Source organism: Somniosus microcephalus, unplaced genomic scaffold (assembly GCF_052327205.1).
Source record: "Somniosus microcephalus isolate GS21.2 unplaced genomic scaffold, FLI_Smic_1.0 unresolved_chr6, whole genome shotgun sequence".
Taxonomy (NCBI): domain Eukaryota; kingdom Metazoa; phylum Chordata; class Chondrichthyes; order Squaliformes; family Somniosidae; genus Somniosus; species Somniosus microcephalus.
The window spans coordinates 40,469,930-40,494,583 of record NW_028225184.1 but is presented as its reverse complement, the minus strand read 5'-3'; the positions used below and the strand labels follow the sequence as shown (position 1 = coordinate 40,494,583).

Below are 24,654 nucleotides of genomic sequence, written 5' to 3'. Positions count from 1 at the left end.
CATTGAAGTAACAAGTGATGTTGCCTAGGGCTCAGTTCTGGGGCCCCAACCTTTCACCTTATTTATTAATGTCTTGGATGAAGGAAAAGAGAGTTTTATATACAAACTTATGGATGATTCTCCGTTCAGGGGACAGTAAGTAGTGCGGACTGGAGCAGGCGGCTGTAAAGGGACATTGAGAGAGTAATTGAGCGGAAACACTGCGGCAAATGAAGTTGAACGTGGGCAAGTCTCAGGTCACCCACTTTGGACCCAGCAAAGATAAATCGGATTATTATCTCAATAGTGAGGAAGTAGGAACTGTCGGAGGAGCAAAGAGATTTGAGAGTCCAAGTACATAAATGGTTACACACCAGCACACAGGTACAGAAACCAATTTAAAAAGCTAATGGGGTGTTGATCTCAGTGGGGCAGGTGGACCAATCTTGGTGCCAGTTATGATACAGCTGTCAGAGTCTTGGATGAGTTTCTGTTTATGGAAAGTGGAAGATGGGAGGCCAGCCAGGAGAATATCGGGACCAGAGGTAACAAAAGATTCCAACAGCAGAATAGCAGAGGTGGAGACAGGCGATGTCACGGAGGTGGAACTCAGCTATCTTGGTGATGGAGGGGATCTGGGTGGAAATCTCAGCTCAGAGTCAAATAGGATGCGGTCAGTCTGGTTCAGAGGGGCTGGAATCCATGGCGAGGGTATGGAGTTTGTAGCGGGTGGGGGTGGGGCTGAAGACAAAGTTTTCCAATGTTTAATTGGAGGAAATGGTGTCTCATCCTGGATTGAATGTTCGACAATCAGTCTGATAACTCGGAGGCATTGGGTCCAGGGAGAGGGTGGTGGTTAGGTAGAGCTGGATGTTGTCAGTGTACATGTGGAAACCGACGAAATATAACATGCAGCTGAGAAATAGGAGGGAGCACAGGATAGATCCTTGGGGATTCCAGGGGCAACGGTGCAGGGCGGGAATGAGAGGCAAGAGGCCTGGAACAGGGACAGATGCTCGAAGGGGGAGAGGTTGCCAGAGGAGTAGAGCCAGCCCAAGGTGTGATTTACAGATAGGGTTACAAGGGGCCTTTGCTGAACTGTTCTCTCCCTCCCCTTCTACTCCGTGATCAACAACGCCCACTTTGCAACACAACAATTAATCCATCATATATCACCGGGCGGGCTGTAGTTCCACAGTCCTTCATAACAGGATCAATGATTTATCATCGGCTTTTAACCGGGTCCCTTATCATTTTAATATTCTGTCCCCATTTCCTGGTTTGCCCGAACAGGGGGAAAATTCTTTACCAGCCCACGTTTATCACAATGAAGGGAATTCACAGGATAATACAGAGAAAGAATTGTCACTCTGGGTAAAACAGAACAAGGGGGATAATATTAAATTCGATCACTGGGTTATCCCTGGAAATATAAGTAACGTAAACCAATCTCTAATCATAGCTTCGTCGCTTCATCTAGCTCTCACCCTGAACAATTCTACAATCCCACCACTGTCTGCCTGACCAGCCGAGGACTGGCGGACACTTTGGAGTCCATGTTCCTGGTCACTCTCGCTCGAGCCCACTTAATGACTGTGATGGTGGCATAAACTTGAAGTCATCCAAAACTCACCTGTCCATGTCCTAACTCGCACCCATCTGTCCTGTGCTCGCTGACATACATTGGCTCGCGGTTAAGCAAAGCCTCAATTTCAAAATTCCCATCCTTGTTTGCAAATCCCTCCATGGCCTCGGCCCTTTCTATCTTTGTAATCTCCTTCAGCACCACAACCAAGATATCTGCACTCTTCAAATTCCGCCCTCTTGAGCCTCCCTGATTAGAAATCGTTCAGCCATTGCTGACAGTGCCTTCAGCTGCCTCGGCCAGAAGCTCTGGAACTCGCTACCTAACCATTTCCACCTATCCCCCTTTTTTTCCCCTTTAAGGCTCTCCTTAAAACCGAATCTTAGACCAAGCTTTTGCTCACCTGCCGCTAATATCTCATTATGTGGCTCGGTGTCAATTTATTTGTCTTATGAAACTCCTGTGAAGTGCCTTGGGATATTTTGCTACGTTAAAAATGCTATATAAATACAACTTGTTGTTGTGGGGAACGGGGACAGTTTGAGCCGAGGGTCCCAATGTTGAACAGATCATCCTCGGTCCTTGTCTGAGCGGACACAGAGAATGGCGATCTTTACTCTGGAATGAGTTGACCACAGCAGCCCGTGTAACAGAATCTCCCCGGGAGAGCCTGGCTTTAAATAGGATGTTAAAAGAATCAATGCAGAGTGAGACAGAGGACAGGTTCAGAGCTCCATTCACAATACCTTGGTCTCCGAATCTCCCCGGGAGAGCCTGGCTTTAAACGGCAAGAGTAAAGAATCAATGCTGAGTGAGACAGATTACAGGTTCAGAGCTCCATTCACATTACCTTGGTCCCCGAATCTCGCCGGAAGAGCCTGGCTTTAAACAGGAAGTTTAAAGAATCAATGCAGAGTGAGACAGATGACAGGTTCAGAGCTCCATTCACATTACCTGGGTCCCCGAATCTCCCCGGGAGAGCCTGGCTTTAAACGGGAAGTTTAAAGAATCAATGCAGAGTGAGACAGATGACAGGTTCAGAGCTCCATTCACAATATCTGGGTCCCCGAATCTCCCCGGGAGAGCCTGGCTTTAAACAGGAAGTTTAAAGAATCAATGCAGAGTGAGACAGATGACAGGTTCAGAGCTCCATTCACATTACCTTGGTGCCCGATTCTCCCCGGGAGAGCCTGGCTTTAAACAGGAAGTTTAAAGAATCAATGCAGAGTGAGACAGGTGACAGGTTCCGAGCTCCATTCACAATACCTGGGTCCCCGAATCTCCCCGGGAGAGCCTGGCTTTAAACGGGAAGTTTAAAGAATCAATGCAGAGTGAGACAGATGACAGGTTCAGAGCTCCATTCACATTACCTGGGTCCCCGAGTCTCCCCGGAAGAGCCTGGCTTTAAACGGGACGTTTAAAGAATCAATGCAGAGTGAGACAGATGACAGGTTCAGAGCTCCATTCACATTACCTTGGTCCCCGAATCTCCCCGGGAGAGCCTGGCTTTAAACAGGAAGTTTAAAGAATCAATGCAGAATGAGGCAGATTACAAGCTCAGAGCTCCATTCACAATACCTGTGTCCCTGATTCTCCCCCGGAGAGCCTGGCTTTAAACGGGAACTTTAAAGAATCAATGCAGAGTGAGAGAGATGACAGGTTCAGAGCTCCATTCACAATATCTTGGTCCCCGAATCTCCCTGGGAGAGCCAGGCTTTAAACAGGAAGTTTAAAGAATCAATGCAGAGAGAGACAGATATCATGTTCAGAGCTCCATTCACAATATCTTGGTCCCCGAATCTCCCTGGAAGAGCCAGGCTTTAAACGGGAAGTTTAAAGAATCAATGCAGAGTGAGACAGATGACAGGTTCAGAGCTGGATTCACGTTACATTGGTGCCCGATTCTCCGTCTCTCTGAAAGCTCTGTCTGTGGAGATTCATTGCAGCCAATGGCTGGTTTTCATGGAGCGAGTCACAGTTTGATCATTTGAGCTGCTCCTTGTTTCTGAGATTTGTGCCCGAGTTTCACCTTCTGGTGAAAAGATTGTTTCTGCTCGGAGATTGATTCCTATCTGAGGAATTTCTATCTTTGGAAAGAGGAGTGGAGTTTCTGGTAAAAACCAATCGAGCCAGTTTGACAAGTCCTCGCCCCGTTTAACTGTGGACAAAGGGAGTTAGAAACATTTCTTTATCACTTCCTGTTCAGTCAGTGAAGCAAAACAGGCCCAGCATTAGACACCAATTGTTGCATTAACATCTGGGACATTGTGGAAAGTCCCACCGATCGACTGAGGTTTGGAGACTGGGCCAAGCACCTGAGAGCACTTTCATCAGCTGAGGTACTGAGGACCGAGTGAGGGGATGGGCGCAGACACACTGTGTGGGTGGCGAGCGCCAGAGTTCCTCAACCTGGTCCCTTTCACATTCATAACTGAGAGCGCCCCCCAGAAGAGGCTGTGTGTGAACACACGGTGTGTGGGTGGTGAGCGCCAGAGTTCCTCAACCTGGTCCCCTTCACCTTGAAAACTGAGAGGGTCCCCCAGAAGAGGCAGTGTGTGAACACAGTGTTTGTGGTAGTGAACATCCTCTGAAAGGAAGAGGGTCCAGGGCCTGCAGCAGGCTCAGCTGCCGAGGGTGGGTATTGCTCTCATTCATCTCCCTCCATCCCATTGAAGATTGAGAAGGGCAGTGCAGAACATGAGTGGCCAGGTACCCGGCCGGAACCTACGCTGTTAAACACAGCCTCTGCCTTGGGTCACTATCCAAGCTCACACTGAGAGGCTGGCTAGAGCCACGGGGAGAGGGCCCGAGGAACATAATCTCCCCGGGAGACACCGGCTTTAAACAGGGAAATTAAAGTTAGACACTGGACACAGATTGCGAACTACATGAACCTTACCTGGATCCGCAGATTCACCCTTTCTGTGTGCAGCCTGCTAGTTCTGTCTTTGTAAACACATTGCCACCAATCAGGAGGCTTTTCCTGCTTTTCTTCCCGCCAATCACAGTTTGGTAATTGGAGCTGATCCTCGTTATTTGAGATTTGAGCCAATCTCCGCCCTCTGACTGAAAGCTGCTGTTTCAAAATATCAATCGAACCGGTTTGACAACTCTTTTAGCTATGAACAAAATTAGTTCAAAACAATTCTTTGTCACGTATTATCACAATAAAAGAGACCCAGCTCTAGGAATGAATTGTAATGCCTCTACCTGGGACTTTAAGAACCGTTCCACAGATTCACTGATGTTTGAACTTTCAGACCAACACCTCAGAGCCAGTGACTGGTGTTTCAGTGCGGGGAGGGCGAGCCACGTCGAACCATTTAACTGCTGAATGACGTTGCCCTGGAATGGGGAAGAAGTGATGTCTCCAGGGTTACTTCTCTCAGTTGACTGGATGGTAGTCAGTGCCGCTCCCTGTTCACCAATCACCCCTGTGCAAACTGAGCTACATTGAGGGGGAAGTTCAGTCTGAGATAGCACGGTTCAGTCTGAGAGAGGGACAGTTCAGTCTGAGAGAGGGGTTGGTTCAGTCTGAGAGATGGGGCAGGTCAGTCTGAGAGAGGGGGTTTCAGTCTGAGAGGGGGGGTTCAGTCTGAGAAAGGGGGTGGTTCAGTCTGAGAGAGGGCGCGATTCAGTCTGAGATGTGGGTTCAGTCTGAGAAAGGCAGCGGTTCAGTCTGAGGGAGGGGATGGTAGAGTCTGAGAGAGGGCGTGGTTCAGCCTGAGACGGGGCAGTTCAGTCTGAGAGAGGGGCGGTTCAGTCTGAGAGAGGGGATGGTTCAGTATGAGAGAGGGGGCGGTTCAGTCTGAGAGAGGGGCCGCTCAGTCTGAGAGGGTGGTGGTTCAGTCTGAGAAAGGGGGTTGTTCAGTCTGAGAGAGGGACGCTACAGTCTATGAGAGGGGGGGTTCAGTCTGATAGAGGGAGCAGTTCAGTCTGAGAGAGGTGCCGTTCAGTTTGAGAGGGCGACGGTTCAGTCTGAGAGAACGATGGTTCAATATGAGAGAGGGGCGATTCAGTCTGTGAGAGGGGGTTTAAGTCTGATAGATGGAGCACTTCAGTCTGAGAGGGGGTGGTTTAGTCTGAGAGAGGGGGTTCAGTCTGAGAGAGGGGCGTTCAGTCTGGGAGAGGAAGCGGTTCAGTCTGAGAGAGGATGGATTCAGTCTGAGACAGGGGGGTTCAGTATGAGTGAGGGGGCTTCAGTATGAGTGAGGGGATGTTTCAGTCTGAGAGAGGATGCGGTTCAATTTGAGAGAGGGCATGGTTCAGTCTGAGAGAGGGGATGTTTCAGTCTGGGAGAGGGGGCGGTTCAGTCTGAGAGAGGGGGCGGTACAGTCTGAGAGAGGGGGGGTTCAGTATGAGAGAGGGAATAGTTCAGTCTGAGAGGAAGAGGGTAAGTCTGTGAGAGTTGGGTTCAGTCTGAGAGAGGGGGTTCAGTCTGAGAGAGTGCGTTCAGTCTGAGGGAGGGTGTTCAGTCTGAGAGAGGAGGTTCAGTCTGAGAGAGTGCGGTCAGTCTGAGAGAGGGTGTTCAGTCTGAGAGAGGGGGTTCAGTCTGAGAGAGGGGGCTTCAGTCTGAGAGAGGGGACGGTTCAGTCTGCGAGAGGGGGTTTAAGTCTGAGAGAGGGGGGTTCAGTCTGAGAGAGGGGGCTTCAGTCTGAGAGAGGACACGGATCAGTCTGAGAGGGGGCAGTTCAATCTGAGAGAGGGCATAGCTCTGAATTAGAGAGGACGGGGATCAGTCTGAGAGAGGGCACAGCTCAGTCTGAGAGCGGGGATAACACTCTGAGAGAGGGTTTTTTTCAACCTGAGAGAGTGGGTGTTTCAGTCTGAGAGAGGGGATTCAGACTGAGAGGGGACGATTCTGTCTGAGAGAGTTGACAGTTCAGTCTGAGAGAGGGGACGGTTCAGTCTGAGAGAGGGGACGGTTCAGTCTACGAAAGGGGCGGTTCCGTCTGAGACAGGGGACGGTTCAGTCTGAGGGAAGAAATGATGTATCCAGGGTTACATCTCTCAGGTGACTGGATGTTATTCAGGGCCACTCCCTGTTCACCCATCACCACTGTGCACACTGAGCTACATTGAGGGGAAAGTTCAGTCTGAGACAGCACGGTTCAGTCTGAGAGAGGGACAGTTCAGTCTGAGAGAGGGGGCAGGTCAGTCTGAAAGCGGGGGTTTCAGTCTGTGAGAGGGGTCGGTTGAGACTGAGAGATGGGATGGTTCAGTCTGAGAGAGTGGCGGTTCAGTCTGAGAGAGGGACGGTTCAGTCTGAGAGAAGGGTGGATTAGTCTGAGAGAGGGGTCGGTTCAGACTGAGAGAGGGGATGGTTCAGTCTGAGAGAGTGGCGGTTCAGTCTGAGAGAGGGGATGGTTCCGTCTGAGAGAGGGGATGTTTCTGTCTGAGAGAGGGTGCAGTTCAGTCTGAGAGATGGGACGGGTCAGTCTGAGAGAGGGGCGGTTCAGTCTGAGAGAGGAGACGGTTTAGTCGGAGAGAGGGGGGGTTTAGCGTGAGAGAGGGGCCGCTTCAGTCCGAGAGAGGGGGCGGTTCAGTCTGAGAGAGGGGCGGTTCAGTCTGAGAGAAGGGCGGATTTGTCTTTGAGAGGTGTCGGTTCAGTCTGAGAGAGGGGCAGTTCAGGGGACGGTTCATTCTGAGAGATGGGGATCAGACTGCGAAGTGACGGTTCAGTCTGAAAGAGGTGTCGGTTCAGTCTGAGAGGAATGGATCAGTCTGAGAGAGTGCGGTTCAGTCTGAGAAAAGGCGGTTCAGTCTGAGCAAGGGGGGTTCAATCTGAGAGAGGAACGGTTCAGCCTGAGAGGGTGCAGTTCAGTCTGAGAGAGGGGATTCAGCCTGAGAGAGGGGGCGGGTCAGTCTGAGAGAGGAGTGGTTCAGTCTGAGAGAGGGGACTGTTTAGTCTGAGAGGGGATGGTTCAGTCTGAGAGAGGGGATGGTTTAGGCTGAGAGAGGGGAGGGATCAGTCTGAGTGAGTGGGTTCAGACTGAGAGAGGGGACGGTTTAGGCTGAGAGAGGGGATGGATCAGTCTGAGAGAGGGGTTTCAGACTGAGAGAGGGTCGGATCAGTCTGTAAGAGGGAGTGGTTCTGTCTGAGAGAGGACGGTTCAGTCTGAGAGAGGGGGTGTTCAGTCTGAGAGAGGGGAGGGTTCAGTCTGAGAGAGGAGACGGTTCAGTCTGAGAGAGGGGGGTTCAGTCTGAGAGAGGGGATGGTTCAGTCTGAGAGGGGCAGTTCATTTTGAGAGGGGATGGTTCAGTCTGAGAGAAGGGACGGTTCAGCCTGAGAGAGGGGGCTGTTCAGTCTGAGGGAGGGGGAGGTTCATTCTGAGAGAGGGGACAGTTCAGTCTGAGAGAGGGGCGGTTCAGTATGAGAGGGGTCGGATCAGTCTCAGAGAGGGATGGTTCAGACTGAGAGATTGGGCAGTTCAGACGGAGAGAGGGGGGTGTTCAGTCTGAGACAGGTGATGGTTCAGTCTGAAAGGGGACGGTTCAGTCTGAGAGAGGGGGCATTCAGTCTGAGAGAGGGGATGGTTCATTCTGAGAGAGGGGCGGTTCATTCTGAGAGAGGGGCCGGTTCAGTCTGAGAAAGGAACGGTTCAGTCTTAGAGAGGGGACGGTTCAGTCTGAGAGGAGATGGTTCAGTCTGAGAGAGGGGACGGTTCAGTCTGAGAGGGGGTGTTTCAGTCTGAGAGAGGGGACGGTTCAGTTTGTGAGGGGATGGTTCAGTCTGAGAGAGGGGGCGGTTCAGTCTGACAGAGGGGAAGGTTCAGTCTGAGAGAGTGGAGGGATCAGTCTGAGAGAGGGGGCGGTTCAGTCTGACAGAGGGGAAGGTTCAGTCTGAGAGAGTGGAGGGATCAATCTGAGAGAGGGGGCGGTTCAGTCTGAGAGAGGGGAAGGTTCAGTCTGAGAGAGTGGAGGGATCAGTCTGAGAGAGGGGGTTCAGACTGAGAGAGGGGACAGTTCAGTCTGATAGAAGGCTGCTTCAGAATGAGAGAGGGGGGTTCAGTCTGTAAGAGGGAGTGGATCAGCCTGAGAGAGGAGACGGTTCAGCCTTAGTGAGGGGGTGTTCAGTCTGAGAGTGAGACTGCAGCCTGAGAGAGGGGGCAGTCCAGACAGAGATGGGGTTCAGTCTGAGAGAGAGGGCAGTGCAGCCTGAGAGATGGCCTGGTTGAATCAGAGAGGGCGCGGTTCTGTCTGAGAGGGGATGGTTCAGTCTGAGAGATGCGTCGTTTCATTCTGACCGAGGGACAGTTCAGTCTGAGAGAGGGGACGGTTCAGGCTGAGAGAGGGGGCGGTTCAGTATGAGAGAGGGGGGTGTTCATTTTGAGAGAGGTGAAGGTTCAGTCTGAGAGGGGGGAGGTTCAGTCTGAGAAGGGACTGTTCAGTCTGAGAGAGGGGGCGTTTCAGTCTGAGAGAGTGAGTGGTTTAGTCTGAGAGAGGGGACAGTTCAGAGACAAATTTTAGCATTTAAGCTATAGCATTGCCTCAAACAGCCCAGAGGTTGGGAGGCTCACACGGCTGCACAATGTCATAAGGACACTCAGTATTGCACCAGCCACAAAGGGACAGAGACAGAATGACACACAGAAAACCAGCAAATTATTTTAGGCCACACAAATGGTGGGACAGAGAAAGACACTGAGGAAACCAGAGAGAGAGAAAAAAAAATAGACTGAATAACACGAGGGAGAGACAGAGAAACAGAGACTGTGGGAAAGACCGAAACTGCGAGAGAGAGAGAGAGACAGAGGTAGAGAGAGAGGGAAACAGAGTTGAGATGAAGAGAGAGACTTTCTTGAAGGTGCATTTTGCTGATTAAATTAATTCTCTGTTGTGTAAAGATGTTCCCTGTTAGGGAAATTTGTTTCCTGTAGATGTTTTCTGTTGTGTTAAGTTTTTTCCTGTTGTTTAGAGTTGTTGTCTGCTTTGTAAACATGTTCCTTATTGCGTAATTTTTTTCCTGTTGTGCAAATATGTCCTGTGTTACTGTCCGTCTCCTCACTGTGACAATGTGTTAGGGTTTTACTCTGGCAAAGATCACCAAGAGTACTCCATTCCCCTACACTCCCCACTGGACCTAAACTACATCTAATATTAGCAGCACAGAGCACTGAAATGATCTAAGATCTTAATCTGATGTTACATTTTATTGATAGTCTGACCTATTGAGGCGGGCTTTTTGCTCAAAAAGGCGGCACTAAAGAGCTCAGCTGGATATCCAGTAAATGGCCGCCCTGCACCGAAAGAACAATGGGCAAACCCGCCAATCACAGTCGCTGCTGTGGGCCTGATCAAAATAGGAGCACTGCAAATAAATGGAGAGACTGACGGACATGGAGAGCGAGAGAGAGAGAGAGATATATATAGAGAGAGAGCAAGAGAGAGAGAGAGAGAAACAGAGAGAGAGATAGAGAGAGAGACAGACAGACAGAGACAGAGACAGAGAGCTAGATAGGGAGAGAGTGAGCTAGAGATTGTGAAAGTCAACATTGAGTTCAACAATTTCAGATAATTATCCCTGCCCCCATTTTTCATGCAGTATGATTTTTGCCATTCCCATTTGCAACATTTTATCTTTCCTGCCTCTTACAAAAGTACAGGATGTACTTTCTATTTCTTCCTCCCCTCCTAAAACCCCCTCCCTGTCTCTGCACCTGCTTAATATCTGTTACATCTCCAGCTTTCTCCAGTTCTGATGAAGGGTCCCAGACCTGAAACATTAACTCTGTTTCTCTCTCCACGGATGCTGCCTGGCCTGCTGAGTATTTCCAGAATTTTCTGTTGATATTTCAGACTTCCAGCATCCGCAGTATTTTGCAATTATATTAGTGTTTGGTTCACTGGCACCTCTCTTATAGGAATACCTACCTTGAAGAAGTTCTGCTCTTCTCTCCAACGGGAGTTCCGTTTATCTATTCAACCAAATTCATCTTCATTGCCTTCAGTTTCCCTTCTCGTTTTTGACCAGGTATTTGCCAAAACTCGGTTTCACAGCCACATCTCCTTCCTCAGTAACTGTCTCCGGTTCAGAGTTACTCCATGTGGATTCCAACTAAACTTCCACCTTTCATGTTTTGGATCCACCCAAGTTTACAAATATCTCCTCGATATTCATCGTTCTTCAAACTACTGCTGTCGCTGCATCTTGAGATCCAAGCTAAACGCTATGCGCTGCGACATGAACAACCTCGACCTCTCTCTTCAGCAGCACCGACGCACTCTATTTCAATGCTGTCCAGGTCCACAGTTCCACTTCATCCTTCGACTCAACCAACGCTTCAACAAATAACTTTTTTTCTTCCTTTCTGATGTCAAGGATCACAAGCTTCATCAACTCGTGGAAACCAACGCCCCCCAGAAACTTCTTTCCTGTTACTTTCCTCCGATCCGATCCCATCTTCCAATCTCACCCCCTGCCGTGTATTTACTATCCCCTCTGACCTTCCCCTCTCTGACTCCGAACGATCAGTCCTCAGCAAAGGCCTGAGCTTCATCCATTTACACCCCACCTGAATGAATTTCGAGCTCGGCACGATGCTGAGCTCTTCTTCCTTCGCCTGCATCTCTGTGCCCACTTCTTTGGCCAGGAGTCTTCCCCCCGCACGGCTGATCCTTTCTCCCGCTTTCTAAATTCTCGTTCTACTTGGACCCCTCCCTCTGGCCTTCTACCCTCTCTCGGTCTTTTCATTGCTAACTGCCGACGTGACATCGGCCGTCTCCATTTCTCTGCACCTCTCACTCACTCCAACCTAACTCCCTCTGTCCTTGTAGCACTCCATTCTCTCCGATCCAACCCTAACATTATCATTAAACCTGCTAATAAGGGCGGTGCTGTTGTTGTTTCGCTACCCGACCTCTACCGTGCGGAAGCTGAACTCCAACTCTCCAACACCTCCTCCTACCTCCGCCTGGACCATGAACCCACTAGCAAAAATCAAGCCATTGTTTCCAAGTGTGTCATTGACCTCATCTGCTCTGGGGATCTTCCCTCCATGGCCGCCAATCTCATAGTCCCCCAACCCCGCAAAGCCCGTTTCTACCTCCTTCCCAAGATCCACCAACAGGACTGCCCTGGTAGACCCAGCGTTTCAGCCTGTTCTTGCCCCACGGAACATATCTCTTCCTATCTCGACTCGATTTTTTCTCCCCTTGTCCAGACTCTTCCCACCTACATTCGCGACTCTTCCGACGCCCTCCATCACTTTTACATTTTCCAGTTTCCTGGCCCCAAATGTCTCCTTTTCACCATGGGCATCCAATCGCTCTACACCTCCATCCCCCACCAGAACGGCGTTCGGGCGCTCCGTTTCTTCCTTGAACAGAAGCCCAACCAGTCCCCATCCACCACCACCCTCCTCCACCTGGCTGAACTTGTTCTCACATTGAACAACTTCTCCTTTGACTCCAATCACTTACTCCAAATTGAAGGTGTGCTATGGGAACCCGCATGGGCCCTAGCTATGCCTGCCTGTTCATGGGGTTTGTGGAACATTCTTTGTTCCAGTCCTACACAGGTCCCCTCCATCACGTCTTTTTCCATTACATCGGTGACTGTATTGGTGCAGTTTCCTGCTCTCGCCCTGAACTAGATAAGTTAATTCACTTTACTTCCAATTTCCACCCTTCCCTCACCTTCACATGCTCCATCTCCGACTCTTCCCTTCCCTTCCTTGAATTCTCCATCTCCATTTCTGGCGATCGGCTTTCAACAAACATCCACTACAAGCCCACGACTCCCACAGCTACCTGGACTACAATTCCTCCCACCCCGCTTCCTGTAAGGACTCTATTCCATTCTCCCAGTTTCTTCATCTCTGCCGCATCTGTTCTGACGATGCCACCTTCCATACTAGTGCTTCTGACATGTCTTCCATTTTCCTCAACTGAGGATTCCCCTCTACCATGGTTGACATGGCCCTTGACCATGTCCGTTCTATTTCCCGCACTTCTGCACTCACCCTGCCCCTCCCTCCCAGAACCACGATAGGGTTCCCCTTGTCCTCACCTTTCATCCCACCAGCCTCCACATTCAACGGATCATCCTCCGCCATTTCCGCCACCTCCAACATGATCCCACCAGCAAACACATCTTCCCCTCCCCCCCTTTCAGCAGTCCGAAGGGACAGCTCCCTCCGCAACACCGTGGTCCACTCCTCAATCACTCCCAACAGCCCTGATCCTTCACCTGGCACCTTCCCGTGCAAGTGAAGGAGATGCAACACATGCCCTTTTACCTCCTCCCTTCCCACTGGCCAGTGCCCCAAATACCCCTTCCAGGTGAAACAGCGATTAACGTGTACTTCTTGCAATTTAATATACTGTATTCGCTGCTCACGATAATGTCTCCTCTACATTGGGGAGACCAAACGCAGATAGGGGCGACCGCTTTGTGGAACACCTCCATTCAGTTCGTACGGCTGACACTGAGCTTCCGGTCACCTGTCACTTTAATTCACCGCACCACTCCCACTCTGATCTCTCTGTCCTCGGGCTATTGCATTGTAGCAATGCAGCTCAACGTATGCTCGAGCAACAGCACCTCATCTTTCGATTGGGCTCTTTGCTGACTGCCGGACTCAACATTGAGATCAACAATTTCAGATATTTATCCCTGCCCCCATTTTTCACGCAGTATGATTTTTGCCATTCACATTTGCAACATTTTATCTTTCCTGCCTCTTACAAAAGTACAGGATGTTCTTTCTATTTCTTCCTCCTTCCGAACCCCCCCCCCCCGCCCTGTCTCTTCACCCACTTAATATCTGTTACATCTCCAGCTTTTGTCAGTTCTGATGAAGTGTCCCAGACCTGAAACGTTAACTCTGTTTCTCTCTCCACGGATGCTGCCTGGCCTGCTGAGTATTTCCAGCATTTTCTGTTGTTATTTCAGATTTCCAGCATCCGCAGTATTTTGCAATTATATTAGAGTTTGGTTCACTGCCACCTCTCTGCTGGGAACGCCTACCTTGAAGATGTTCTTCTCTTCTCTCCGACGGGAGTTCCGTTTATCTATTCAAACTTGTTCATCTTCATTGCTTTCAGTTTCCCTTCTCGTTTTGACCAGGTATCTGCCAAGATTCGGTTTCACAGCCACACCTCTTTCCTCAGTAACTGTCTCCGGTTCAGAGTTATTCCACGTGGATTCCAACTAAACTTCCACCTTTCATGTTTTCAATCCACCCAGGATTACAAATATCTCCTCGACATTCATCGTACTTCAAACTACTGCTCTCACCGCATCATGAGATCCACGCTCAATGCCATGTGCCGCCATATGAACAACCTTGACCTCTCTCTTCAGCACCGACCTCCTCAGAAGACAAACACGGGACACAACCAACAGAGTACAATTCGTCGTCCAGTACTTCCCCGGAGCGGAGGAACTGCGCCATGTTCTTCGCAGCCTTCAACATGTCATCGATGACGACAAACATTTCGCTAAGACCATCCCCACGCCTCCACTACTCGCTTTCAAACAGCCACCTAACCTCAAACAGACCATCGTTTGTAGCAAATTACCCTGCTTTCAGGAGAACAGCGACCACGACACCACACAACCCTGCCACAGCAACCTCTGCAAGACATGCCAGAACATAAACACAGATACCATCGTAACACTTGAGGACACCACCCACCAGGTATATGGTACATACACATGTGACGCGGCCAATGTTGTCTACCTCATGCGTTGCAGGAAAGGATGCCCCGGAGCATGGTACATCGGCGAGAGCATGCAGACACTGCGACAATGGGTGAAGTGACACCGCGCAACAATCACCAGGCAGGAGTGTTCCCTCCCAGTCGGGGAACACTTCAGCAATTACTGACATTCAGCCTCCGATCTTCGGGTAAGCATTATCCAAGGCGGCCTTCGAGACACACGACAACGCAAAATCGTCGAGCAGAAACTGATAGCCAAGTTCCGCAACCATGAGGACGGCCTCAACCGAGATCTTGGGTTCATGTCACGTTACATGTAACCCCACCTGAGGCAGGGTCATCCAGACTCGAGTCGACATTGGCTTGTTCTCTCTACACAGATGCAGCCGGACCTGCTGTGATTTCCAGAAAAAAAAAAAAAATGTTTTTTGTCTTTTTTTGTTTTTCATACAGACCCCAGCATCTGCAATAGTTGACCCCTTGTGACCCCACCTCATTGTTCTTTGATTTAATGCTTTCCTGGCTGATCTTATGGGACACCATTCACACCTTTGATTGCTGTGATTATCTCTCTGCCGAGGTGTGATAAATGGCAGTTGGCAAGATTACCTGTAAACATCTGACATTATTCTCTGACTATATAAGGTGTGTCTTTATATATTTCTCTACTTCACCTGACGAAGGAGCAGCGCTCCGAAAGCTTGTGCTTTCAAATAAAGCTGTTGGACTGTAACCTGGTGTTGTGTGACATCTTACATTCAGTAGCAGCGACGCACTCTATTTCAATGCTGTCCGGGTCCACAGTTCCGTTTCATCCTTCGACTCATCCAACGTTTCAACAAAAAACATTTTTTCTTCATTTCTGATGTCAAGGATCGCAAACTTCATCAACTCGTGGACACCAACGCCCCCCCAGAACTTTCTTCCACATTACTTTCCTCCGATCCGATCACTTCTTCCAATCTTACCCCCTGCCATGTTTTCACTATCCCCTCTGACCTTCCCCTCTCTGACCCCGAAAGATCAGTCCTCAGCAAAGGCCTGAGCTTCATCCCCTTACGCCTCCATCTCAATGAATTTCGAGCTCGGCAAGATGCTGAGCTCTTCCTCCATTGCCTTCATCTCCGTGCCCACCCCTCTGGTCATGAGTCTTCCCCCCGCATGGCTGATCCTTTCTACCACTTTCTAAATTCTCGTTCTACTTGGACCCCTCCCTCTGGCCTTCTACCCTCTCCAGATCATTTCATTGCTAACTGCCGACGTGACATCGGCTGTCTCCATTTCTCTGCTCCCCTCACTCACTCCAACCTAACTCCCTTTGAACTTGCAGCACTCCATTCTCTCCGATCCAACCCTAACATTATCATTAAACCTGCTGATAAGGGCGGTGCTGTTGTTGTTTCGCTAACTGACGTCTACCGTGCAGAAGCTGAATTCCAACTCTCCAACATCTCCTCCTATCTCCGCCTGGACCATGAACCCACTAGCAAAAATCAAGCCATTGTTTCCAAGTGTGTCATTGACCTCATCTCCTCTGGGGATCATCCCTCCATGGCCGCCAATCTCATAGACCCCCAACCCCGCACAGCCCGTTTCTACCTCCTTCCCAAGATCCACCAACAGGACTGCCCTGGTAGACCCATCGTTTCAGCCTGTTCTTGCCCCATGGAACTTATCTCTTCCTATCTCGACTCTATTTTTTCTCCCCTTGTCCAGACTCTTACCACCTACATTCACGACTCTTCCGATGCCCTCCGTCACTTTAACATTTTCCAGTTTCCTGGCCCCAAATGTATCCTTTTCACTATGTGCATCCAATCGCTCTACACCTCCATCCCCCACCAGAATGGCGTTCGGTCACTCCGTTTCTTCCTTGAACAGAGGCCCAACCAGTCCCCATCCACCACCACCCTCCTCTGCATGGCTGAATTTGTTCTCACATTGAACAACTTCTCCCTTGACTCCATTCAATTACTCCAAATTAAAGGTGTTGCTATGGGAACCCGCACGGGCCCTAGCTATGCCTGCCTGTTCATGGGGTATGTGGAATATTCTTTGTTCCAGTCCTACTCAGGTCCCCTCCATCACCTCTATTTCCGTTACGTCGGTGACTGTATTGGTGCAGTTTCCTGCTCCCGCCCTGACCTAGATAAGTTCATTCACTTTACCTCCAATTTCCACCCTTCCCTCACCTTCACATGCTCCATCTCCGACTCTTCTCTTCCCTTCCTTGACTTCTCCATCTCCACTTCTGGCGATCGGCTTTCAAAAAACATCCACTACAAGCCCACGACTCCCACAGCTACCTGGACTACAAGTCCTCCCACCCCGCCTCCTGTAAGGACTCTATTCCATTCTCCCAGTTTCTCCATCTCTGCCGCGTCTGTTCTGACGATGCCACCTTCCATACTAGTGCTTCTGACATGTCTTCCTTTTTCCTCAACTGAGGATTCCCCTCTACCGTGGTTGACACGGCCCTTGACCATGTCCATTCTATTTCCTGCACTTCTGCACTCACCCTGCCCTTCCCTCCCAGAACCACGATATGTTTCCCCTTGTCCTCACCTTTCATCCCACCAGCCTCCACATTCAGCGGATCATCCTCCGCCGTTTCCGCCACCTCCAGCATGATCCCCCCACCAGCAAACACATCTTCCCCTCCCCCCCTTTCAGCAGTCCGAAGGGACAGCTCATGACGGGACACCGTGGTCCACTCCTCAATCACCCCAACCACCCTGCTCCTTCACCTGGCACCTTCCCATGCAAGTGCAGGAGATGCAACACATGCCCTTTTACCTCCTCCCTTCCCACTGGCCAGGGCCGCAAACACCCCTTCCAGGTGAAACAGAGGATTACGTGCATTCTTGCAATTTAATATACTGTATTCACTGCTCACGATGCTGTCTCCTCTACATTGGGGAGACCAAACGCAGATTGGGCGACCGCTTAGCGGAACACCTCCATTCAGTCCGTATGGGTGACCCTGAGCTTCCTGTCACCTCTCACTTTAATTCACCGCATCATTCCCACTCTGATTTCTCTGTCCTCGGGCTATTGCATTGTACCAATGCAGCTCAACGTATGCTCGAGCAACAGCACCTCATCTTTCGATTGGGCTCTTTGCTGACTGCCGGACTCAACATTGAGTTCAACAATTTCAGATATTTATCCCTGCCCCCATTTTTCACGCAGTATGATTTTTGCCATTCACATTTGCAACATTTTATCTTCCTGCCTCTTACAAAAGTACAGGATGTTCTTTCTATTTCTTCCTCCTTCCTAACCGCCCCCCGCCCTGTCTCTGCACCTGCTTAATATCTGTTACATCTCCAGCTTTTGTCAGTTCTGATGAAGTGTCCCAGACCTGAAACTTTAACTCTGTTTCTCTCTCCATGGATGCTGCCTGGCCTGCTGAGTATTTCCAGCATTTTCTGTTGTTATTTCAGATTTCCAGCATCCGCAGTATTTTGCAATTATATTAGTGTTTGGTTCACTGCCACCTCTCTGCTGGGAACGCCTACCTTGAAGAAGTTCTGCTTTTCTCTCCGACGGGAGTTCCGTTTATCTATTCAATCTTGTTCATCTTCATTGCTTTCAGTTTCCCTTCTCGTTTTTGACCAGGTACCTTCCAAGGATTCGGTTTCACAGCCACATCTCTTTCCTCAGTAACTGTCTCCGGTTCAGAGTTATTCCACGTGGATTCCAACTAAACTTCCACCTTTCATGTTTTCAATCCACCCAGGATTACAAATATCTCCTCGACATTCATCGTTCTTCAAACTACTGCTCTCACCGCATCTTGAGATCCAAGCTCAACGCCATGCGCCGCCATTTGAACAAACTTGACCTCTCTCTTCAGCACCGACCTCCTCAGAAGACAAACACGGGACACAACCAACAGAGTACCATTCGTCGTCCAGTACTTCCCCGGAGCGTAGAAACTATGTCATGTTCTTCGCAGCCTTCAACATGTCATCGATGACGACGAACACCTCACTAAGACCATCCCCACGCCTCCACTACTCGCTTTCCAACAGCCGCCTAACCTCAAACAGACCATCGTTCACAGCAAATTACGCAGCTTTCAGGAGAACAGCGACCATGACACCACACAGCCCTGCCACAGCAACCTCTGCAAGACATGCCAGATCATCAACACAGATACCATCATCACACGTGAGGACACCACCCACCAGGTACATGGTACATACTCATGTGACTCGGCCAACGTTGTCTACCTCATACATTGCAGGAAAGGATGCCCCGGAGCATGGTACATTGGCGAGACCATGCAGACACTGCGACAATGGATGAACTGACACCGCACAACAATCACCAGGCAGGAGTGTTCCCTCCCAGTCGGGGAACACTTCAGCAGTCAAGGACATTCAACCTCCGATCTTCGGGTAAGCATTCTCCAAGGCGACCTTCGAGACACACTACAACGCAAAATCGTCGAGCAGAAACTGGTAGCCAAGTTCCGCACCCATGAAGACGGCCTCAACCGAGATCTTGGGTTCATGTCACGCTACATGTAACCCCACCTGATGCAGGGTCATCCAGACTCGAGTCGACATTGGCTTGTTCTCTCTACACAGATGCGGCCGGACCTGCTGTGATTTCCAGCAAAAAAAAAAAAGATTTTTGTCTTTTTTTGTTTTTCATACAGACCCCAGCATCTGCAATATTTGACCCCTTGTGACCCCACCTCGTTGTTCTTTGATGTAATGTTTTCCTGAATGACCTGTTTGGACATCATTCACACCTTTCATTGCTGTGATCATCTCTCTGCCGAGGTGTGATAAATGGCAGTTGGCAAGATTACCTGTAAACATCTGACATTATTCTCTGACCATATAAGCTGTGTCTTTATGCATTTCTCCACTTCACCTGACGAAGGAGCAGCGCTCCGAAAGCTTGTGCTTTCAAATAAATCTGTTGGACTATAACCTGGTGTTGTGTGACTTCTTATATTCAGTAGCACCGACGCACTCTATATCAATGCTGTCCGGGTCCACAGTTCCATTTCATCCTTCGATTCATCCAACGCTTCAACAAAAAACATTTTTTCTTCCTTTCTGATGTCAAGGATCACAAGCTTCATCAACTCGTGGACACCAACGCCCCCCCCCCAGAACATTCTTCCCCATTACTTTCCTGCGATCCTATCATTTCTTCCAATCTAACCCCCTGCCATGTATTCACTATCCCCTCTGACATTCCCCTCTCTGACCGCGAACGATCAGTCCTCAGCAAAGGCGTGAGCTTCATCCCCTTATGCCTCCATCTTAATGAATTTCGAGCTCGGCACGATGCTGATCTCTTCTTCCATCGCCTTCATCTCCGTGCCCATTCCTCTGGTCATGAGTCTTCCCCCCGCACGGCTGATCCTTTCTCCAGCATTCAAAATTCTCGTTCTACTTGGACAACTCTGTAAAGTCTGTAGGTATTATGGCGAATTAATACACAGACTACAAGAGTAACTTTAACAGGACTTTACTATTCGAAGGTCAGGGCGAATCTGCCCAATAAATCCTGACACAGCACTTATATACCGGTGTGGTCACCGTCGGTATTACATTATACAGCAGCCAAGATAAAGTAGTGCCACACCTAAAATAGTTCTCTTAAAGGTGGACGGTTACATACAATAGTTCTCTTAAAGGTAGAACAGTTCCATATACTACGATCCTCCTTTTTTAGCTTACAACAAACTTATTCCCCATTAACATAACATCATAACATATATACAACTTATGCAAAACAGTTCACAGATTCAGTCTCTCTGGAGGCTTCCTGACACTGTCCGGATAACGCCTCGGTGGTGTAGTAGTTTTCGGCGGGGTAGTAGGTTCTTCTGGCAAGGTCGATTCGGCTTGAAGGACAGTGTCAGGTTCATCTGATTCCAGTATTACCAGATCGGAGGTAGGTGCTCTGGGTATCTCTGCTTCAACATTAGCCGTGTAAGGTTGTGGAGTAGGTTGGTCCTTTGTGGATGACCCTATGATCTGGTCAACATGGCGCCTTATTATGCTGTCACCAATGTCCACGGTATACATCAGCGGCCCTAGCCTTTTCCCAATAGTTCCAGGCTGCCATTTCTCGGTACGATTGTCCCGGGCCAAAACTTGTTGACCTATCTGAAAGGATCTATTTGGCCTTTCATTCATGCCCTGAAATTGCCGGTTCTCTACGTCCCTTCGGACGTTTGGCTTAATCAAATCCAGCCGGCATCTTAGTCTTCTATTGAAAAACATCATGGCGGGAGTTTGGTTTGTGACCGCATGTGTTGCATTCCGGTATGCCAACAAGAAGTTATCTACCTTATGTTGTAGGTTGATGTCTTCATTACCCTTGGCCTTTATGGCCTTCTTGAAGGTCTGGACAAACCTTTCAGCTAATCCATTGGTGGCGGGATGGTATGGGGCTGACGTGTAGAGCTTGACCACATTCCTTTTTAAGAACTTCCTGAATTCTTCGGACACAAATTGCGGTCCATTATCAGAACAGATCTGTTCCGGCAGCCCATTCCTGGCAAATATGGCCCTTAATACTGTGATGGTTTTTTCCGTGGTGGTGGAGGACATCTTTATTACCTCCGGCCACTTGGAGTGTGCATCCAACGCGATTAGAAACATTGAGTCCATAAATGAACCAGCAAAGTCGACGTGTACCCTTTGCCAAGGAGATGAGGGCCACTCCCATGGATGCAGAGGAGCTTGTGGTGGCGCGTTTTGGACCTTCTGGCATCCTAGACAGCTCTTGGTTATTTCTTCGATGTCTCCATCAATACCTGGCCACCACACAAACGCTCTTGCTAGCTTTTTCATTTTCACTCCACCCAGATGCCCCTCGTGAAGCTCCTTTAGCACCTTATGCTGAAGTTTGGGTGGAATCACCACTCTAGATCCACACATCAAGGTTCCTCGGCACACTGACAGCTGTTCTTTTCTTTGCAAAAATGCGGGCAGCGTTGGTTCGCCATGTGCTGGCCATCCCTCCACTGTTAAATCGTAGACTCGTGAGAGAGTCGGGTAATTTCTTGTTTCATTTTCGATCACCGAATTTGTTACTGGTAGACATTCCACTATGGATGAGTGGAACATCTCTACCGGGTCCACTGTAGCCGCCTCTTCTACTACTGGCAACGGTAGGCGCGATAACCCATCAGCATTTTCATGCTGTTTGGACTTTTGTATTCGATGTCATATTGGTGCGCCCCAAGTAACATGGACCACCTCTGTAGCCTTTGCGCTGTCATAGTGGAAACGGCCTTGTTAGGGTTGAATATGGACACCAACGGCTGGTGGTCTGTCAGTAATGTAAACTTCTTGCCCTGCAGGTAATGATTGAATTTCTTTACTCCCCACACAAGGCTGAGGGCCTCCCTATCTATCTGAGCATAATTTCGCTCAGCAGAGGTCAAAGATCGGGACGCAAATGCGACTGGCCTTTCCGAGCCATTTGGTAACTTGTGTGAAAGTACTGCTCCAATTCCATAAGGGGAAGCATCACAAGCTGGACGAAGAGGTAACATTGGGTTGAAATGAGCCAACACTTCCTCAGAGGTAATCAATGCCTTCCTTCTGCGAAAGGCCTTCTTACAGTCCTCGCTCCACTTCCATGGTACTTCTTTCCGCAACAGAGCATTCAGCGGATGCAGCACCGTGGATAGATTTGGCAGAAACTGGTGGTGATAATTAATCAACCCCAGATACGATCTCAACTGTGCTACATTTTCCGGAGCGGTGGCCTTCGTGACAGCTTCTATCTTGTCAGGTTACTTGTGCAGCCCCTCTTGGTCAATGACATGACCGCAGTACGAGATCCGTTTCTGGAAGAACTCACATTTCTGGCGATTAACTCGAAGGCCATATTCCTTCAACCTGGTGAGCACCAGTTTCAAATTTGTGAGGTGTTCCTCCTCGTCTTCTCCCATAATCAGGATATCGTCCAAATAACACTGCGTGCTTGGAAAACCCTTTAAGACCTGCTCCCTGGCCCTCTGCCAAATTGCTGGAGCCGAAGCTACTCCAAAAACCAGTATATTATAACAATACAAGCCTCTGTGCGTGTTGATTGTGAGATACTGGCGCGACTCTTCCTCGACTTCCATTTGTAAGTATGCTTGTGCCAGGTCTATCTTGGTGAAGTGTTTCCCGCCAGGCAATGAAGCAAAGATATCCTCAATCCGCGGGAGCGGGTATTGTACCGTGTGAAGCACCGGATTAACCGTGATCTTGAAGTCTCCGCAGATGCGGTACTTTCCCGGTCCCCCTGGCTTGTTACTTGATGAAGACTTCATGACGGGAACAATGGGCGTGGCCCACTCACTCCAGTCCACCTTAGACAGTACCCCTGAACGTTCAAGCTCTTCCAGTTCTGCCTCCACAGCAGGTCGTATCGCGTAAGGTACCGATCTGGCTTTGAAAAATTTTGGGCTTGCATGTTCTGCAATCTTGATTTTTGCTTTAATTCCTCTCAGTGTTCCCAGTCCTTGCTGTAATACCTCTTTAGCTTCGTCCAATATTCTGGACAACCGTTCAGGTTTGACATCTTCCTTTCCGGAATCTACCATCATTGTGTTTAGTGAATGCCAGTCTATCTTTATTTTCCTGATCCACTCCCGTCCCAGAAGTGGTGGACCTCCCTTGGGCAGCACATACATGTCCATCCCTTGGTGATCTTTGTCCTTGTATCTCACCTTGACTTTTATCTTTCTGATGGGGTATACTTTGTGCCCCGTGTATGTCTGCAATACTATCTCCGTATCCCGTAGGGGAATATGTTTGAATAACTTTTTGTAATCTTGCTTATTCATGACCGTCAACGCCGATCCGGTGTCCACTTCCATCTTCACTTGGACTTTTGCAATCTGTAGTGTGACCCAGATAGTTTGTCGGGCAGCTTCTTTACTCACATTGTGAATCCTCAGACTACCCAGTTCCTTGCTGTTGGAGTCTGAGTCCGAATTCTGTTCATCTGGACTCTTCCCAGTCACCTCATGTACCTTTCTGTACTTCTTCTGCGGTGACTTATTATTGCTGGTCTTCTTTCCTGACCGGCATACCTTAGCTATGTGACCAAGCTTGCCACATTTTCTACATTCCTGGTTTTTAAACCAGCATTGGTTCTGGTCGTGTGTTGTCTTCCCACAACGATAACATTTCGTTGTACCCGAAGTCATTTGATCCACACTGAGTACCGCTGTCTTCCGCTACATTTCATCCGTGCCTCTCGCTGCGGCTTCGTGCGATGCTGCAATAGGGACAGCCTTATCAAGTGTAAGATCGTTCTCTTCGAGCAGTCATTTTTGTGGTCCTTCCTTCGACATCCCGCACACGAACTTGTCTCTCAGTGCCTCTGTCAGATTTACCCCAAACTGAGAGTACTTTGCTAGCCTACGCAGTTCAACCAGGTACTCCGCATTGCTTTCCTCTTTTCGTTGCGTTCTCACATAAAATTTTGATCGTTCCGCTAACATCAGCGGTGCGGGGTTAAAATGATCCTTCAGGACAGCAACAATATTAGCGAAAGACTGATCCGTCGGTTTAGCTGGTGATAGAAGATGCTTCAATAACCCGTATGTCTTCGCACCCATTGAGTTTAGTAAGGTTAGAGCTTTGTCATAATTTGCTATCTTATTGACCTTACAATATATCTCGATGCGTTCTACATACGTGGCCCAATCTTCCACATCGGAATCGAAACCATTGATGTTACTACGCTTAAGCATCTTCACACTCTTCTTGAGAAACAACAACAAAATATTTCTTTAAATGTTTTTTTTTCCAAAATGGCGGTTTCCCGCGCTTGTCTTCTTTCCCCGCCCACTTTCAAAATGGCGGTTTCCCGCTTCTGTCTTCTTCCCCGCCTACTGGCGGCTTCCCGCGTTTCTTCCCCTGGCGGGAGGGGTAAGCTTTTCCCTCGGGTGACGACCGCTGGATTTCGGGGTTCGCAGCCTGCGCGTCGGCTTCAGTGCATTCCTTGTCCCCTTTTCTCGGCAGGGCAACCGGCGCTGGGTACAACCCGTTGACGGCGAACAGTTTCAGCCGCTGGGCTGGATCTCGCTCAGTCTCCCTCGCTCGGGCTCTGTCTCTCCCGCTCGCTCAGGCTCTGTCTCTCCCTCAGCGGCTTCCAATCGCGCCTCCCAGCCCTCTCGCAGTCCGGTGCTTTCCTGCCCGGCTGCGGCTGAGTTCTCCGCGATTTATTTATTTTTATATCTTCCCGCACCTTATGATGCCGGTCGCAGCGCTTCGTGGCCTCCTCGCTGCCCGGCCTTTTTCACTCCAATCGCGCCTCCCAGCCCTCTCGCAGTCCGGTGCTTTCCTCCCCGGCTGCGGCTGAGTTCACCACGGTTTATGTAATTTTATATCTTCCCGCGCCTTACGATCCCGGTCGCAGTGCCTCGTGGCCTCAGTAGC

At 49.5% G+C, this 24,654-nt stretch overlaps 2 pseudogenes; both read left to right on the top strand.

The window, feature by feature from the left end:
* The first annotated feature begins 11,801 nt into the window (after positions 1-11,801).
* On the top strand, positions 11,802-18,768 carry LOC147087219 (uncharacterized; annotated as a pseudogene).
* On the top strand, positions 14,154-16,926 carry LOC147087220 (uncharacterized; annotated as a pseudogene).
* Positions 18,769-24,654: the final 5,886 nt, after the last annotated feature.